Source organism: Eleutherodactylus coqui, chromosome 2 (assembly GCF_035609145.1).
Source record: "Eleutherodactylus coqui strain aEleCoq1 chromosome 2, aEleCoq1.hap1, whole genome shotgun sequence".
NCBI lineage: Eukaryota > Metazoa > Chordata > Amphibia > Anura > Eleutherodactylidae > Eleutherodactylus > Eleutherodactylus coqui.
In genome coordinates this window covers 129,859,578-129,879,826 of record NC_089838.1, presented here as the reverse complement: position 1 = coordinate 129,879,826, position 20,249 = coordinate 129,859,578, and the positions used below count along the sequence as shown (strand labels likewise).

Genomic DNA, 20,249 nt, shown 5'->3' with positions numbered 1-20,249 from the left:
GAACAGCGGAAAAGAAAAATCACACTGTGCATGTCCGTGAGCGTGTGATTCGTGGGCATGCGCAGTGCCATAGGCGGTCTCTACTGGCTCTGACAGCAGAACGTATAGCTGGTAATGTGTAAAGCTCTATTGGGGGACCTGCAGCATTGCACACATATGGCCGTGGGTTTGAGCCTTTATATGCGTCCTAGTAGATTCAGTTGGGAGGTGTTCCTAACAACAGAACTAAAAGGGCTCATGTCCACAGGTGTAGGGTAAAATGCTTAGGTTTTGAGTGATAATTGTTGCGTGTAGAAGGGCCTACAGTGTGAGTGTGACTCTTGAGTTTAGAGCCCTTAAATAAGATGTATTGTAACCCTTGCGATCATGGTCTGAGAAGAGAAGTAGGGCTCTAGAGTGTGGGGCCTGGGACTGTAGTGATAGGACTCTACAGGAAAGGGTCTGTGTTGTACGAATTGACCAGTTGATACTTTGTGGAAGCAGTTGACAGGAGTTGGCATTTAGGATCTGTTTGAATTAACATGGTGTGGTTCCTTTGAAGTAAACAGGAACTTAAGATAAAGTGTTACACAGATGTTCATTGTTATATTCTGTTCAGTTAAAATTCTGCAGAATTCGAGCAACAGAATCATCTTGTGTGAATGAAACCGATGATTCTAACTATTGCGTATTGAAACCAGTAAGTGTATTGTGCCTCATATTTGTGCCACTGTATCTGCGGTTGTGTTCAGTAACATTAAATTGTTTAAAGGGGTTGTCCCGCGGCAGCAAGTGGGTCTATACACTTCTGTATGGCCATAATAATGCACTTTGTAATGTACATTGTGCATTAATTATGAGCCATACAGAAGTTATAAGAAGTTTTTCACTTACCTGCTCCGTTGTTAGCGTCCTTGTTTCCATGGAGCCGACTAATTTTCGCCCTCCGATGGCCAAATTAGCCGCGCTTGCGCAGTCCGGGTCTTCTGCAGTCCTCTATGGGGCTCCGTGTAGCTCCGTGTAGCTCCGCCCCGTCACGTGCCGATTCCAGCCAATCAGGAGGCTGGAATCGGCAATGGACCGCACAGAAGAGCTGCGGTCCACGGAGCAAGAGGATACCGGCGGCCATCTTCACCGGTAAGTATTGAAGTCACCGGAGCGCGGGTATTAAGGTAAGCGCTCCGGTAAGCTTCCTTTAGGTCCCTGCATCGGGGTTGTCTCGCGCCGAACGGGGGGGGGGTTGAAAAAAAAAAAAACCGTTTCGGCGCGGGACAACCCCTTTAAGCTGAATTTGGTCTGTGATTGTCTTCTGCATATGCCCAGGGCCACTTTAACCATAGGGCAAATGGTGCCTCCGCATTGGGCCCCTGAGAGTGCAAGGACCCATGGCAACTGCACCACCTTCAACTGTATTCAATATCCTCAGTACATTGGTACAACTTAAAAGCATTGCGGAGAATAAAAGTATAATAAAACACATTATTTTCACCTCATCGCTCCCATCTCCAAGGTCTCTGCTCACTCCCAGATTCAGCGGACACGTACTGCACCTGTCTATGCATGTGACTGTTGCCACCAATCACCAGTCTCAATACCCATTGATGAGACTGGTAATTGGCCAAGAAGAGAGCGAAGACCCCTCAGAGGGATGCAGCCTGCTGCATTAGGTGAGTGTTAGTGTTTTTTTTGCCCCCAAAAAGCTTAGTGACAAAGTAGGCAGAGGGATGGTAAGGGGGGGGGGGGGGGGGTGAAGGCCTGTTTTAATACCTGATGACTGGGCCTATTTGGGTATTAAAACAGCCCTGCGTATGCCCCTGAAATTCTGATATGCTCTTGAAAGCAAAAATGTAATCTAACAGTGTGTCGTAGAGGCATACAGCATTCCGGAGACTCTGAATGACATAGACGTGCATTTATTAAATCCTCTTATTCAAAGTCCTATTTTCCATCTGTGTAAGCCTACCTTCACATGTGCGAGCGCGATATTGGGCCAAGAAACCCGGTCCAATATCACGTTTGTCAACGTGCGTTTTACCCACGAGACGCCTTGTACCACTTCTGTGTAATTCTGATCCTCCTGTGTTTCTTTCATGGTGTCAGAAGTTCGGCATCTGTTTCCCATTGATTTAAAGGGGAAACAATTCAAAACCATTTTTGTGAATTTGCTGCTCTGGATTGAGACCAACCAAAAAAGATACTCAACTTCTCCATTTTCTCTTTGTATCATATAGAGTATTTCCCATTCTCCTCCTGACCTCTCTGACCAGTCTTGATTCATGTGCCTGTGCAGCGAGCTGGAGCTGGCAGAAGTAACTTGAGTGCGTGTTTCTAACTCAGGCCAGGTCACAGAGGTGGCTACTCTGCATAGAACAGGGCTCACTCAATATGCGGATTACACAAAGGTGGTTCATGAAAGCAATGTCATACGTTCCATGTGACGCCAGTGCCTTTTCATGCAATACAGGTTTGAAATAAAGGGCAAGTCCAAACAGATTGCAGTTAAACCGAAGGCACACAGTTTTTACTGACTTTTGCAGTTTTACAGAGTGAAATTCAATTGGCAGATTAAACAAGCAATAGAAACTTTGACTTGGTTCCAAGACACAGAAGAGCATACAGCTATTCCTGAACTCTCTCCCTTGCAAGCTGAAGCCACCACACTTGATTAAGTACTAACTGTCTGTGAAAGTTATCTGCGCTGGGTTGGAGGAACTAGCGTGGGATTGCAGAAGGGCACACTGACTGTTAGCTGCGTAGGAACTGATTAGACTCATGATTAGGTTGGCCACTCTCCATCCAGCTTCCGTGGGGTCTGCCATAGACCTGGTTTCTTCCTGCAGAGATGTAATAGACTCCGCACTTCCGTTCGGTGCTGTCGGGTACCCATTTCTACCCAATTCCCATCTCTGTGCTGCTCTGTCTTGATGAGCTCCTCGCCCACCTGCTCTCTTCGACTTATGATGCTACTCTTCCTTCTCTGCTGACTCACTTTCTCTACCACACCCTGGCTTTTTCCCAGGCTTCACTTGACTCATCTCACTCCACCAATCAGAAAATTTTATGCCAACAGCCAATTAGAACTGAGCAGTTGCTAAGCAGACTAGCTTTTTTATCCTGTTATACAGGAGAAACAGGGCTCTTCTAGCAAGGTCCCCAGGTAGTAACCATTTTGACTACCCTGTAGGGCTCTTCAAGCCACTACACCGGCAGCAGTCATGTATCTATACTGGAGGCCAAGATGCAATGCCCAGCAGGGGAGCAGAGAAGAATTTGTATAGAGTGTGTGGAGGGAGTATTTTATCTTTAATTTCATAGTTTTGGTTGTGTCCCTATATGTGCGTTGTTGCTAATCGAAGGGTAATCAGCAGCAAAGTTGACAAGTTTAGATTTGTTGCAGATCTTGACTTCCCCGTTGAACTCATTGGAGAAAATCCCCCACAAATCTGTGGTCAATTCACAGTACAAATTGACATGCTGAGGATTTTAAATCCACACCAATTTACAGCGCAGGTTCTTTTCTGCAGCATTCGGATGAGATTTCTTGGACTTTCCTCCAGGTTGCTGCTACTGGAACATGTTGAATATTTTCCTCATGCAATCCATGGCAGAAAATGCGTAGCATAGGGGGCGGAGCCTGACCGCTGCGCTGTATGGCCGTGTGAGAGCACAGCTCCGACGGCAAGACACCCACAGAGGATCACAGCGGCTATCTGAAGCGCCGATATGAGGAGAGTCGGGAAGGAGAAGGGCTCGGAGCACACAGGGACCCCGCGGGCGAGCAGGGGACAGGCTGATATGCAGCGCTATCTGAAAGAAAAGAGTTCCCGCTCACCGCTGTTCCCTGCCAAGATGGCGCCGGTACAGACCTCTGCAGCAGCTCACAGTAAGGAGGGGGAGGAGGGGGCTATCTCAGACAGCGAGGATGGAGAGGCAGTTTCAAGAGGCTTTATGAAAGACCTCATTATGAAAGCCTTACACCCCATTATGACTGAACTGGGTGAAATTAAGGAGGACATCAGGCACCTGGGACGGCGGGTGGAAGATTTGGAAACCTCTACCTCCTCCATAACTACCCATGCCACCGGAATGGCGCAGATCCTGCAGGAACATCATAATCACCTCAACAGAGCACTATTGATGCAGGAGGACTTAGAAAATAGAAACAGGAGGTGGGATATACGCATCAAAGGGCTGCCGGAATCGTGGGCAACGGACTGCCTCCCTAAAGTGGCAAAAGAAATTTTTTCAACTTTGCTCGGCTCAGAGAGAGCTGCCCCCATCACGATAGAACGGATCCATAGGGCCCTCAGACCCCTCCCAGCGAACACAGAGCCTCCAAGGGACGTGATTTGTAAAGTGCTGTCCTTTCAGGACGCGTTCGCCATACTAAGGGCCTCCAGAAGCTATAGAGATTTAAAATATTCAGAGGCACCCCTGCAGATCTTCCAGGACCTTGCCCCCACTACTCTGGCCAAGCGCCGCCTCCTCCGGCCACTCCTGGACGTACTTAAGGAAAGAGGAATCAAATATGCCTGGCTATTCCCGTTTGGCCTGGGCATTTCGCATAAAGGTCGAAGGATCAACATCAGAGATCCGGGGGATCTGCCGGCGTGCTGGCAGTTTCTGGGGATAGAGCCGGTAGACCTCCCGTGCTGGCTCCCGCTCCTGGAGCTGCCCAATTTGCCTGAGCTCCCTTCCCCGGCGGTATGGAATACGGCCGGTCCTGCAAAGTCGCCCAGGAGCAAGAAAAAGAAAAGTTGAGATACCACTCCAGCAGGAGACTCAATTTTCTATATACACACCTATTGGTTTGGCTGATCCCCTGCGGAACTCCCAGTGGGGAGCTGAAGGTCTGACTTATTACACGCCAGAGCGCTCTGGAACAGTGGCTGGACTCGGACTGAGTCCCGAAGCTTCCACGCTGTGGCCCCTGCCGACTCGCAAGGAATTCCCCGTTGGCATTGCTGGACTTACTGTTTGTTCTCTCTCCTCTTCGTAATTTGCTGAGGGCCTCTCATGCCCTTCTACCCTGACTCACTTAAGTTATATCTTTATTGTTTTGTATTCTGCCTTTTAACTAGATCCTCCAGGGTGTCTGTCAGGGCAGGTTTCGTGCAACTCGGTACCTCTGCCTGGTATCGCTTCCATACCAGTTACCCACTTTTAGTGGGTTATACCGCCTTGCACACCACCCCCACTGACTGTCCTAGGACTAATTGGTCTTTCTCATAACTAGTCAATATATTCAGTTGCTGTGTTACCCCTCCCTTGTGTGTCTTCTTCCCATCCCGGGTGTCTGTCCTCTCCCTATATCTACCCTCCTCATCCCTGATATCTTGTATAGTGCATACAGATTTACCGATATACCAGTCTCTCTCCTCTCTAGGTCACTTCTGTGACACGCCATGCCTCCGTCTCTACGACCAGCTGCAGACGATAGTCTACGCCTCTCCTCCTTTAATGTAAGAGGGATCAATTCTCCCTTCAAACGGCATAATGTAGCACAGCTACTCCGAAAATACGGCACAAAAATCGCCTTCCTCCAAGAAACCCACTACAAGAGGGGTAAGTGCTTAGCCTTACCGGGAAAACAGTTTTCGCAGGGCTTCCACAATCCACATCCAACATCAGCTTCCAAGGGGGTTTCCATCTTGTTTCATAGGTCTATTCCCTTTACATGCGAAGCGCAACATATGGATGGAGAGGGCAGGGTCATCTACCTAAGAGGGCACATTAACAATTTTAAGATCACCCTGGCCAACCTATACACACCAAACGCCAATCAGGTCTCGTGGCTGGTCGGGCAACTGGAGACCCTCAGGGAGTTTGCGGTGGGCCCCATCATATTGGGCGGAGATCTGAACCTCACAATGAATCCTTTGCTAGATTCGTCTGTGGGACGCTCTCAGATCTCTCAAGTTAAACTGAGGTGACTGCACCGTTCTCTCTCAGAGATGGGATTGGTCGACGCGTGGCGCCAGTGCTCTCCCTCCATTAAGAATTATACTTACTTTTCTCAGGTACACGCCTCATTTCAGAGGCTAGACTATATTCTCATAGCCTCAAAGCTTCTACCTTTTCTGGTTGACTCAACCATCGCCGCTACTACCATCTCTGACCACGCCCCATTGCACGTAGATTTAAAACCACTATGCAACGCACCTCGGGAGTGGAGATGGCGGCTGAACCCCTCCCTGTTAGACTCTGAGAAAGACAAGGCCTCACTCGCCAAACAACTAGACGAATTCTTTAAGTTCAATACAGGAGGGGACCAGTCACCGACTCTAGTGTGGGAAACGCACAAAGCGTTCATTAGAGGCCTACTGATAGCACTGGGTGCCAGGAAGAAAAAGAGCCAACAGAGAGAAATAGACGATTTATTGAAGCAAATTGCAAAGTTAGAATATTCCACCAAACTCTCACTATGCAAAGAGAACCCAACCAAACTGATCACCCTTAGAAAAGATTTGAAATTATGCTTGAAGTCAAGATTCAACAAAAGATGCCTCCATCTTAAACATCTAGTTTTTGTCCAAGGTAATAGGGGCAGTAAATGTATGTCAGCAATGATCAAAAAAGCCCACACCAAGAATCAGATTAACGCAATAAAAACCTGCGCAGGGGCGAAAGTCACGTCCTCTCCCGACATTGCAGCGGAATTTCAGCAATTTTACTCCCAACTATATAATTTGTGCCCCCAGAGGGATCGAGACGACATCGCAAAAGCCAGCGGCCAGATAACAGAGTTCTTAAAAAAGCTCCACCTCCCATGTCTAAAGACAGAATCAGCCAAGGAACTCTTAGCCCTGGCGAGGGAGGCGGAGGTGAACGGGGTCCTCGACTCTTCCCCCCCCAGGAAAGAGTCCCGGCCCAGATGGCCTCTCTCTTATATATTATAAATCTTTTCGCTCCACTCTAGTTCCGCACCTAACGGAAACGTTTAACAATCTTCTGAAAGGTGGCTCTCTTCCAAAGCAGGCCCATATTACTTTAATACACAAAGAGGGCAAGGACCCGGAGATGTGCGGTAGTTACAGGCCCATTTCTTTAATAAATCTTGATGTTAAGTTATGGGCCAAACTACTCGCCAAGCGTATGGAGAAATACATTCCGCATCTGGTTGATAGGGAGCAGGCGGGCTTCGTGAAGGGTGGGGAGGGGAGGGACAATTGCATGCGTATCCTACATGCAATGCATTATGCGAATGTAAAAGGAATCCTACTAGCCCTAGTAAGCACCGATGCCGAAAAGGCTTTTGACAGAGTCGATTGGATATATATGAGATCTGTCCTGCTCCACTTCAATTTCCCTCCCCCCTTTGTCGAGGCCATTTTCTCTCTATATACGGAGCCCTACGCCAGGTTAAAAATAAATAATATCCTGTCTCCCTCCTTTGAGATAAAAAATGGCACGCGCCAGGGGTGCCCATTATCCCCTACTCTGTTTATACTGGCACTGGAACCTCTACTTCAGAGTGTTAGGTTGGATCAGGAGATACAGGGACTGAATGCTGGGGGCTGCACGCTTTCTGTGACAGCCTTCGCAGATGACATCATCTTTCTAATCACTAACCCCGAGAGAGGTTTACCCAAACTGATTGCAAGTTTGGAGCATTTTGGGACCCTTTCAAACTTTAAAATCAATTTTAACAAATCAACAGTTCTGAACGTTTCTATCCCGGGAGCTAGATGCGGGAACTTGGTGTCGGGATCCCCGTTCTCCTGGTCCAACACGGCAGTCGAGTTTTTGGGAGTAAAACTGACTAGGAAGGTTGGCGATCTCTATGCAGCAAACTTCCCCCCACTGTTAGCTAAAATCAAAACCTTGCTACAGAACTACGATGTCCCCTACATTTCCTGGTTTGGGAGGAAAAATTTAATAAAAGCCTACATATTCCCTATAATTCTATACCATATCAGATCCCTCCCGATACAACTACCATCCAGCTTCTTCAGCACCCTGCGCTCGCTGTTCATAAAGTTCATATGGAGACAGAAGAGTCCCAGGCTGGCTTACAGCTTGATTATGAGAAGGAGAGAGGAAGGAGGAATAGGAATGCCCAATATCCACGACTTTTACATAGCCGCCCACATTAGCTACTGGCTGAGACTAACCTCACCCTCAGGTGACCCCCTGCTGTATCAGATGACTAACGAAATGTACGGAGCCTCAGTAATGGGGAATCTGTGGTTTCCCAGGAGAGCTATATATAGAAACGGAAAGTTCAATCCCCTGATAAGGGGACCCTGTGAGGCATGGGACTTACGGAGGGAGACGCTGGCTCCAACGCCCTCTCCGATCACCCCTCTAAGTTCTCTACCCGCCCTTCTGGGACTACCGCCGGACCCGTGCACAAATAAACTCTGGCTGAAATTCGGAAGCAAACCTCTCTGTGAGCTTCAGTCCTTGAGCCATCTGAGCCCTAAAGAGGCAGTGGGGACCCTGTTGCCCGGCCAGCCACTGACTTTTCTCCAACAAGCACAGGTAGAGGGAGTGATTGGAGATTTCACCAGGACATTTGTTTCCACTAGACCCCTCACAGTCTTTGAGAGAGCTGTGAAAGAGAATAGGCCACACGGCAGGAGAATTGCGTTCATTCGTAAACACTGCTTCCCTTCTCTGTCAGACGCTAAACCAACGTTTCTTTTTTCATGGGAAAAAGAGCTACATATCACCCTTTCATCTCATGAGATCCATCTAATCTTAAAACTCGCGTATGGGCTTTCTTCTTGCATCATCACACAGGAAGCCCATTATAAGTTTCTTGCCAGATGGTATAGAACCCCACAGTGGCTCTCTGATCATAAACTCTCGCCCTGCAGCAAATGTTGGAGATACGAAGGAGATACAGGCACCTTCTTACACATCTGGTGGAGTTGCCCAGCCCTAAACATCTTCTGGCAAGGGATAACAGAGTCCCTCCAAAAAATAGCCCCTAACTTCATACTCACCCCTGAGGTGTTGTTTTTGTGGAAGCCCTCGAGCAACTTTAATCCCCTGAAACAAAAATTGCTAGCACATGCGATTGATGCTGCCAAGGCACTTATTCCTCTTATGTGGCTGCAAAAAACTCCTCCTCTCTTGAGCCAATGGAAGGACAGAATGGATCAGACCTACAATCTGGAGGAACTCTCTGGTTGGTCTAAGGGCTCTCATGGAAAATTTCTGGAGATTTGGGGCCCATGGAGTGTCATACGCACTACGATAAGTTCTTAAGGCTTCAGAAGAGCGTGACTGAGATGCGTCCGCGGTGTCTGTAAGACGGGGAGAGGCTTCGGTGTCTAGGGCGCCGCCCGCGCCGGGATCCTTCTCCCCCCCCCACAACAGGCAGTTTCTTGGGGTCCCTTCCCCATTTTCCCGAATCCCATACCCCCCTCTCCTTTCCCTACCCGTCTGTCGATGTTTGTCGTCCCTTTTTTGGTGCCATGCCAAGCTAGATTTGCTTCACTCGGTTGGGTCATCGTCCTATTTTCTATAATAGTTCCAGTCATGATTATCTGATGTTTGACCTGTGGTCCTGGCACTATGTTTATTGTACTCATATTTGTTTTAAAATTTAATAAAAATCTGGATTTGAAAAAAAAAAAAGAAAATGCGTAGCATATATACTATGTGTGAACATACCCCAACGCTGATCTCACACAAATAATTTAGCAGCATTTTCCGTAGGGCTGTTCTGTGTGTTTTTACTTTGGCAGAAGCTCTGTAGCTAGAAGTTAGTTAAAAGCCCCTAGTAAAATATGAAAACGACTACATACATAGCCTTTTTGCTTGTACAGCTTTCATGACATTTTTGAAGTCAGTAACTTTTTTTTAGTCAATATGCAGCCTGCTCTAGGTATGGCATCTTTCCAGGTATTTTACTCAATGGGCTTCTCAGTAGATCTTCAAAACACCTCGAAAATGGTTTTCTATGAAAATATTAACACCATTTTATGAAATTACCAGCATTTATTGACAGATACCAAAATTGGGACCTAGTTAAATAGAATAAATGGTAAAAATGGGTTTCTAAAATTAGTTTGCCCAACTGTCCATCGTTTATTTGTGAATAATCATCCTTCTTGTATGATTACAGTAGCGTTTTTTTTTTTTTTTTAACATTAGATCTGTTTAATATATTGAAGCACTTTTTCCACTTGACTCAGACCTATCTGTCTCAACAGAGTCATTCCAGAACAAATGCTCAATTGCAAACACATGCTTGGAACTGTGACTTTTTTCACTTACTTTGTCTCACTTTCTTTCTTCATTGCTTTACTCAGGTCCCCCGGAGACTGTACTGAACTCAGATCATTCCATTGCTTAATTCACACTTCCTGTTACTTATTTTTGCATCCATCTAAACTGTGAAAGAAACAGCAGGATTTCACAGTGTTTTCAAAACTGCAAAACAACCCTTGACATGTCCAGCTAGAACAGGCCTTTTATTATGGCAAAAATATTATGACTGCACATAATCTATTTCATCACTTGGTAAATATACTGCACCTGGCATAACTCCGCAGCAGAAACTCCCTCTCATAGTGCAGTCCCTGTTTTACACAATCAATGGACTATGCAGACCTATAATATAAGCGGCTATGCCAACTGCAGGACATAAAGGCTGGCTTGTCTAGCTTTTCCTTAAGTCAACTTTACATTAAAGAGTAAGCTACACCACAGATGTGAGTTGTCCTTCAAGTTTCCTACAAACTCACATATAGATATTGAAAACCTAAGGTTGCTAGGAAGTAAGCTCCAACATAAAGAAATGACACACTACCTATGAAGCAAGTGGGTGCAGCTTCCTGTTGGGACTCTCTAGGAAGAAACTGAAGAGATATAAAACAGTTTGACTTCATATATATGTAACGTATATGGAAGCAGTAGTGAGTTTCTATGATACTATGACATTCTTGATCAAAGGACCTACCCTGTGATGAATTACAGTGTTGTACCTTCTTCAGTATTCTCACAATCTACATTTTAATTTTACAGGTCTGATCATGAAATCATTTCCTCTATAAAGCAACATAATTTCCTTTGGTATGACAGTCTGGATGTTTTTCCTCGCTCTCAGCAGCTCTGTGGTGCAAGGTTTAGAAAGCTAATGAATAAGAGAAACAGAATGGAAACTCCAGCTTCATCATCACACCTGACGCTTATGTCACTGTGTATCTTATTCTCTTCTTTATAGGACAGGCGCCTGGAAACGGTATATTGGTTGAATTGCTCAATTAAAATATATGAGAACATGTAAAGCTCCTTCATTTTTTGGACAAGGTTCTAACCAACAGACTCCCCCACTGAAGATCACCTTCATTAACTAGATATTCCTATAAAATTAAAAGGGCTTTCTGGGAATTTAGAGGAAATTCCACAGAAAACGTTGTGTTGTGCCTAGTACTTAAGGGACCTTTCACAGGATGCAGTGCAGATGCAGATTTTGTCAATTAACCCTTTCCAATCCACTGTCTGACGTGTAAAGACATTATGATTGAAGGCTGTACAGCTCCGATGTTGGAAGACGTCCGTCAGGGTTCTCTTACTGTATATTGCCAGCCTCTCTGCTGTCAGAGCCTATCCAACGTGTCACCTCATGCAGTACTGGCTTTAGCCAGCAGAGAGCGCCGTTGTATAACGGTAGAAAAAGAGTAAGCCCCCTAGGAAAACCAGGATACAAATGGGATTGGAAAGGGTTAATGCAGAATTTGTTGCATTTTTACAGCGGGATGAGTTCTCTGGAAATTCTTGAGTTTTTTTTAATGCAGACTATAATTGCAGAATTACATCTCCTGTGTGTTAGAACTCCACAACAACAATTTCTCAAGACGATCTTAATTCTGCAGCAGAAAACTTTTCCGCTGCGGAATTTAATCTTTGTGGTTTCGAACTAAAGATGTGCGGATTTTAACAGACATGGCATTCAAACCCCATAGAGATAACATTGGGACACAAAAAGTTCCGCTTAGACTAATTCTGTCCAGTGTGAAAGGTCTCTTAAGGCGTAGTCCCAGACATTTTTAATTTTTTTTTCTATTGATGACCAATAGGTCATCATTAGATGATTGGACCTTCCTCTCGGATCCCTGCTGATCAGCTGATTCCTGAGGTCAGCACAGGAAGCAAAAAGCGTTGATCATAGCATCGCTGGTACTGCATAGCAGCTTTCATTGAATTCAATAGAAAAAATGGGAAAAGACCCCAAATACTCCTATAAGGTGGTAGTGCATGGCATATCAAAGACAAATTCCCTGGCATACTACAAATTGGCATCATGAACTACTATCACCATTACTTTCAATTGTAGCATAACCAGATAGTAGTCAGAGAACATAGCCACTGTGAAACCCAGCTGATCCCAAGTCCAGCACGTTGCAACGTCAGAACGGTTTTGTATCTTGTGGTGCATCATTCTAGGCCTTATGTACATGAGCATGGAGGCTGTGTAGCAGTGGATTCCACTGGTTTACATATTAAACCACCATGGGCATTCTGTGTGCTGCTGTATGTGGTTCTGTATTGCACAGTAATAGATTATGTGATGAAACAGGTATATCTCTATATTAAATAGAATGCACTCAGGAGTACGGTTTCTGCTTATACAACAGATGCATAATACATCTCTGTGCATGAGATCTTCATTTACAAAAGCTGTGACTCAATGATTCCAGGGCGCTGTACATATAAAAATGGTTTAAGTGCATAACATGAGACATAAACAAGTATAGTAAACGTAAGCTTATGAAACACAGACTATTAAAGAAGTACAGAGGACACTGCCTGTAAGGGTAGGGCAAAGGCGACAGTCAGGAAGAAATAAGGTTGCCTCTTTGAATGAGGCTTTAGAGGGGTTGTCCCACTTCTAGCTGTTTTCAGACAGTTCCGTACATTTATGCAATCGCCCAGGTTGGTACTACAGGCTAAATCCTATTAAAGTCAATGGGACTCAGCCTGCAGTACCAACCTGGGCCATTGCACAACATACGGAGCTGTCTGAAAACAGCTAGAAGTGGGACAACTCCTTTAAGGAATTCTTCAGTATAAATATGTTCAATTCATGACACAGTAACATATTAACAGCAACATTTTAGGATTCTAAAACTTAGTAATAAAGATACATTGCATCGTGAAGTCTTTTTTTATTCCATTTGGGAATGGGGTTTTCTGAATATTTTTTTTTTTTTGTAAAACACTGTCCCCATGTAGTAAAATAACAGGCATATACTCCCCTTTTCCTGCTCCCCACTGTGTCCCGCCATGCCGCTCCAGGCCAATACCAGTAAGAATAAAATCTTACAGTATAGTCCAGAATAAAACGAACCCCAAACTTGTTCCTGTTGCTGACAGTCGATATTTTATTTAGGCTATGCTAACATTTCTCTTCCCATCTGTGCGGATGTACAGTAAGTACTTTTAAGGAACCACAAGACTGGGCTCAGACGGGACGGATTTGCCGTGAAAATTCTGTGCGGAAAATCCGACCTGCGGCTCCTAATCCTGGGATTAGCCAGCCATGTGGACGAGATTTTGCAAAAATCTCATCCACACGGGGCGGCCAATCTGTTGCAGCAAAGCTGTGCGGAATTGACAGCCACAGCATGTCAATTCTTTTTTTGTTGCGGTGTCCCTCCTCTCTATGGAGAGAGAAAGCCGCAATGGAATGCTGAATGCCGAACCACTCCAAAACCTGCAGCAAAATACTGGGAATTTTAAAGCTGCGGCTCTCCCGCGGACATCTTGTGGCTTTTCGGTGTGGCCAAGCAGTGGGATTTCCGTCCCGTGTGAACCCAGCCTAAGGGTAGCCTAGAAGAAGATAGTGAGAATAGGTTTAAGAGTCTGTAGTGGTAAGATGTCAATGATCTTGAAGAATGGTAAACGGACAATAGGGGGCAATACGGTGGGAAGAAATATAAAACACGATTGGGAATAAAGATGAACAGTGGGATTGAGTAGGGAGATTTAAGCTGGTGTATAAATTGCCATAGAGTTAGTTATTTGAGTAGCTGTTAGTCATTGATAAAATGGGCTGCTGAATATGTATGAAATCTTTAAATAGTTATGAAATTATTTGGCAATATAGAGAGAACCACGTAAAATAATTTCTGTCCCAGTTTCACCAACAGAGTCTCAGCATGTTTGTCTTCTCAAATCCATCTGGACCAGGTTAGTTTCAAGCCATACAATCCAACAGGTAATGAATATATTTCACTTTGCCTTTGGCTTCAGTCTGCCAACCTTAATTCTATGTTCAAAAGAACCTGCGAATGGGCTGCGTACTGACAACCCTTAACGTATTCTAATACTTGAAAGAGCCCTGCATTCAACCTTATGATCATTCATCACATCCCTGGGACTCTGTCCATTTTCAATCTGTGTTGCATTAAAGACCTGTATGTAGAAAGGGAATCATAGCAAAGTGTTCTTTCCATAAAGGATTTGCACGGATTAAAGCCTCTCTCTAAAACATGATAAGCAGCTGCTGGTTTTATATGCAAAAATCAAAGCATTATTCAGTGCAAAATGAGATTTATGTTAAACAGAAATGTTTATGTCCTGAAAACTCATCATATTATTGCTATTAGTGTCAATGGATTCTCTAATTGTTTCAATGTATATGATTAAATATTGCTAAAATCCCCTCTTCGGTCCACTGGAAAATTAATGGAGCAAGTGATACGTTCACTGCAGCTTCTGGGCAATATCATTCTGTTTGATAGTGAAAATAGATGGCATGAGAACCTGCAGGATATAATCTTAATTTCACATTTGACTGTAATTGTGAAACCCTTCTCGTGCTATATATATAAATGGCTTGTTTCTATAAAGCCATCCGCATACAGTGCACTAGTTCTGTCTCGGAATAAAGGGATTATCAGCATAAAATAATGCAGTGTGAGGAGGAAAGGAACCATAACCTAATGGGATACATTTAAAGGGGTTGTCCCGCGAAAGCAAGTGGGTCTATACACTTCTGTATGGCCATATTAATGCACTTTGTAATGTACATTGTGCATTAATTATGAGCCATACAGAAGTTATCAGAAGTTATTCACTTACCTGTTCCGTTGCTGGCGTCCTCGTCTCCATGGTGCCGTCTAATTTTCAGCGTCTAATCGCCAGATTAGACGCGCTTGCGCAGTCCGGTCTTCTCCTTTTGTGAATGGGGCCGCTCGTGCCGGAGAGCGGCTCCTTGTAGCTCCGCCCTGTCACGTGCCGATTCCAGCCAATCAGGAGGCTGGAATCGGCAATGGACCGCACAGAAGCCCTGCGGTCCACCGAGGGAGAAGATCCCGGCGGCCATCTTCAGCAGGTAAGTAAGAAGTCACCGGAGCGCGGGGATTCAGGTAAGCACTGTGCGGTTTTCTTGTTTAACCCCTGCATCGGGTTTGTCTCGCGCCGAACGGGGGGGCAATTGAAAAAAAGAAAACCCGTTTCGGCGCGGGACAACCTCTTTAATATTGAGAGTTTGTAGTTGGACTATTGTTGGATGAGTATTGCAAAGTTAATTTGAAGCACAATGCCAAAACATCAGTCAAAAGTATAGTAAAGTAGGCAGAAAAAAACAGGTACTACTACATCAAAGAAAAACAGAAGGACAAACCAGGTCAAAGGCAATGCAAAACCTGTGGGCAACACAGGACTAAACCAGCGTGGTCAGTAACAGAAGTCAAATTACACATAGTGGGCTGCCAGGGCCACACATTGTGTAGTCGTGGCCAAAAGTTTTGGGGCTGACACAAATTTTGGTTTTGACAAAGTTTGCTGCTCCAGATAGTTATGAACAGTGATCAGATGAATTGCAATAAATTGTAAAGTCATTCCTTGCCATGAAAATTAACGTAATCACACAAAAATATTTCCACTGAATTTCAGCCCTGCCACAAAATGATGCACAAGAAAGTCTAGCAAGTGTCAGTACCGTCTTCTAAAGAAAATTCTACTATGGAATCGGTTCAACACCAGTGTAGAACTTGCTCAGCAATGGCAGCAGGCTGGTGTCAGTGCATTGGCAAACACTGTGAGACGGAAGTTTTTGGAAGCTGGCCTGGTGTTAAGAAGGGCAACATAGAAGCCACATCTCTCCAAATCTGCAGAGGACTTGGGTAAAGTTATATTCTCTGATGAAGCCCCTTTCAGAGTGTTGGGGGCAGTGGCGTAACTATAGTGGGTGCAGGGGATGCGATTGCACCCAGGCCCAGGAGCCTTAGGGGGCCCATAAGGCCTCTCTTCTCCATATAGGGAACCCAGTAGTATGAATAAAACATTATAGTTGGGGGCCCTGTTACAGGTTTTGCATTGGGGCCCAGAAGCTTCAAGTTATGTCTCTGTGCAGCATGGTTTAGGTATGGGTACGGGTACAGATACAGATAGAGGAGGGGCCCCAGCTCACGTTTTGCATCAGGGCCCCTGAGCCTTTAGTTACGCCCCTGGTTGGGGGCATCTAAAAGAATGATTGCCCAGAGAAGAAAAGGTGAGCTCTACCATGAGTCCTGTATTATGCCAACTCTAAAGCATCCTGGGAAGCAGAGTTCTTCACTTTTAGTCATGGTTTAATTTATTTGATAGATGCACAGACTATTCTATTGGTGACCATAAGTTTGCTTTCTGTAAGAATGACAATACCGTCACCTTATTATCCTACCCAATAACTAATAATCATTGGGCAGCCTGTTAATTGGCCCAATTGCCCTTGTTTCATCTCAGATTGTGCTTGACACCTGCCAAACTCCTGAAAACCTAACATTAAAATATTAGTATAATGGATTATTTGTATACAGACAAATTTGTATATTATGATTATGCTAGTCATTATTTTGCCTTTCATTATTATGCACTATCCCAAGCTTTTATTTATTCATTGTTCTCATATATGTTTTAATCACAGACCCCTTCGTTTATGCTAATCTTTCCTATTTCCTTTGTTTTAAATAATTTGGTCATTTTAGATGTTTTCAAGAAGTTTACTCTCTGTATTTCATTGAAAATGAAAACTTCCTGTCCATGGACTGCAGGTGGAACGCCTATATGTCACTTCCGCATCTCGTGAAGCACACAGTTCTCACGGGATTTCAGGAGTTTGGCGTTTCCACATGCAAAATGGTGGAGACGGCATTAGGATCCCCCAGGAAGCAGACAGCACCCCTGGCTTGTGGAATGCACACCAGGTATGTGCTGCCTGGGGGTGGGGAAAACCCCTGCTGCCATTAATGTGTTTAAGGTAAAATCACATTATCCGCTCAGCCTAACAGATGATCGGTGTCATTTATATATATAAAAGCCCTCCAAACCCACAGGAGCAATAGGCTCACAAATGTGTTGCACTTTATACTGCCTACTTCAAAAAGAAAATTGATGACATCCGTCAGGAAATAACTTCCCAATCCCAGACTAGCCCTGACCCTAGTCTCATCAACACCTCATCTAGCTTCTGCTCACTGTCTGTACTCAGACCAGCGACAGAGGAAGAAGTCTCCAAATTGCTCTTCTCTGCTCGCCCCACCACCTGCGCTAGCGACCTCCTCCCCTCACACCTCCTCCGTTCCTTCTCCCCAGTGGTCATCTCTCATCTCACCACTATATTTAACCTTCCTCTGACCTCTGGCATCTTTCCCTCTTCTTTCAAACAAGACATCATATCCCTACTGCTAAAGAAGCCGACTCTGGACGCGACTGATGCTGCCAACTACCACCCATCTCTTATCTCCCCTTCATCTCCAAACTACTAGAACGCCTGGTTTACTCCCGCCTTGTAAGCTATCTATCAGAGCACTCTCTCCTAGACCCCCTACAGTCTGGCTTCCGACCTCAACACTCGACAGAAACTGCCCTTACAAGGGTATCCAATGACCTACTGACAGCCAAATCGAGGGGTGATTACTCCCTACTGATCCTCCTCGACCTTCCCGCAGCATTTGACACTGTTGACCACAAACTTCTCCTCAGTATGCGTCGCTCTATTGGCCTAAAGGACACTGCTCTCTCCTGGTTCTCCTCCTACCTATCTGACCGCTCTTTCAGTGTCTCCTTTGCTGGCTCTACCTCCCCTCCTCTTCCTCTTGCTGTTGGGGTCCCCCAGGGCTCGGTCCTCCGCCCCCTTCTTTTCTCCATCTACACAGCCCCTATTGGACAAACCATCAGGAGATTTGGACTCCAATACCACCTGTATGCTGACGACACCCAGCTATACACCTCTGCCCGTGACATCTCTGCACCCTTCCTCCAAAACATCACCAACTGTCTGTCCGCTGTCTCTAACACTATGTCCTCTTTCTACCTAAAACTAAACCTCTCTAAAACTGACTTACTGGTGCTTCCTCCTTCCACTAACTGACCTCATCCTGACATCTCCATCTCAGTGTGTGGCGCCACCACAACTCCTAGACAACATGCCCGCTGCCTTGGGGTCATATTCGATTCTGATCTCTCTTTTACCCCCTACATCCAATCTCTGTCCCGAACATGTCAGCTGCACCTCAAGAACATTGCAAGAATCCGCTCTTTTCTCACTGTGGACACGCTAAAAATGCTTACTGTTGCCCTCATCCACTCCCGGCTCGATTCTTGCAACTCGTTGCTGATCGGCCTCCCCTGCACCAGACTCTACCCTCTCCAATCCATCCTAAATGCAGCAGCCAGGCTCATCTTCCTGTCAAGCCGCTGCTCGGACGCCTCTGCCCTGTGCCAGTCACTGCACTGGCTGCCCGTTAAATACAGAATTCAATGTAAATTTGCTACCTTCATCCACAAAGCCCTCCACAGCGCAGCGCCACCCTATATTGCCTCCCTCATGTCAATCCATCACCCAGCCCGGGCTCTCCGCTCTGCTAACGAAACCAGACTGAGCGTCCCTTTAATTCGAACTTCTCATTCCCGCCTCCAAGACTTCTCCAGGAACGCACTACCAAAGGCTACCCGAGCAATCCAGGACTTGCAGAACTTCAGGCGTGCTCTAAAAACGCACCTCTTTAGGGAGGCATACCGCATTCCCTAAACAAACCCCTCTGTACTCCGCCTGATAACATGCTCCCTGACCTACTGACTGCAATCCCTGCTAGCCATCATAAACCACTCCTGCAGTCATACCGATTCTGCCGTCACACGGCTAAATGTCTGACCATTGTCTATGTGTATAGCATCCCTCACTCTACACCTCACCATACCATTCACATCTCCAGCCCCTTTACCTTCTGTATCACCCCACTATTTGTAGTATGTAAGCTCGTTGGAGCAGGACCCTCACCCCTATTGTTTCCATCAACTGATTACTATGTAAGCGTGGTTCTGTAATTTTTGTACTTTTGTCTTTCTGTATCCCCCCTGTCTATGTAAGCGCTGCGGAATATGTTGGCGCTATACAAATAAAGTTTATTATTATTATTATTATACCTTCCCTTTATGCATTTTGTTTTCTTTGTAATTTGTTTTCTTTTTTGCACAGTTATTCATATTTTATAAATTAATATTAAAGGGGTTGTCCCGCGAAAGCAAGTGGGGTTATACACTTCTGTATGGCCATATTAATGCACTTTGTAATGTACATCGTGCATTAATTATGAGCCATACAGAAGTTATCAGAAATTATTCACTTACCTGTTCCGTTGCTAGCGTCCTCGTCTCCATGATGCCGTCTAATTTGCAGCGTCTTATCGCCGGATTAGACGCGCTTGCGCAGTCCGGTCTTCTTCTTTTCTGAATGGGGCCGCTCGTGCCGGAGAGCGGCTCCGTGTAGCTCCGCCCCGTCACGTGCCGATTCCAGCCAATCAGGAGGCTGGAATCGGCAATGGACCGCACAGAAGCCCTGCGGTCCACCGAGGGAGAAGATCCCGGCGGCCATCTTCACCAGGTAAGTAAGAAGTCACTGGAGCGCGGGGATTCAGGTAAGCACTGTCCGGTTTTCTTTTTTAACCAGTGCATCGGGTTTGTCTCGCGCCGAACGGGGGGGCTGTTGAAAAAAAAAAAAACCCGTTTCGGCGCGGGACAACCCCTTTAAATACAGACCTTTCCTGCGATTCTGTGGAATGGATACTTTTGAAATCTTTTCTTCATGTCACTTAGACCTTTAACCTCTTCAGTGGCAGGTTTAGGTAGTCTTCAGTACATTTCAACACTGATTTTTAGGAGATTTTCTGGGCATGCCACTAAAGGGGTTAAGTGTGTGTCTTTTGGATTGCTCTATAATAAGTGTATTGGTGATTCTGCTAAATGGCTGTCTAAATACTTATGGGCTAGGCTTCTGAGCACGGGAGATTTTTCATTTGTCTATTTGTTCTTGATATTCGTCCGAA

The 20,249-nt window shown here is 45.5% G+C and overlaps 1 long non-coding RNA gene across 1 annotated transcript in view; it reads right to left on the bottom strand.

Moving 5' to 3' along the window:
* LOC136610653 (uncharacterized) overlaps positions 1-10,328 on the bottom strand; it is a 69,278-nt gene extending 58,950 nt beyond the window's left edge. The window contains exon 1 of the long non-coding RNA XR_010790141.1: positions 10,210-10,328. This is a non-coding gene — a long non-coding RNA (uncharacterized lncRNA). The remainder of the gene's footprint in view (positions 1-10,209) is intronic.
* Between the last annotated feature and the right edge of the window lie 9,921 nt (positions 10,329-20,249).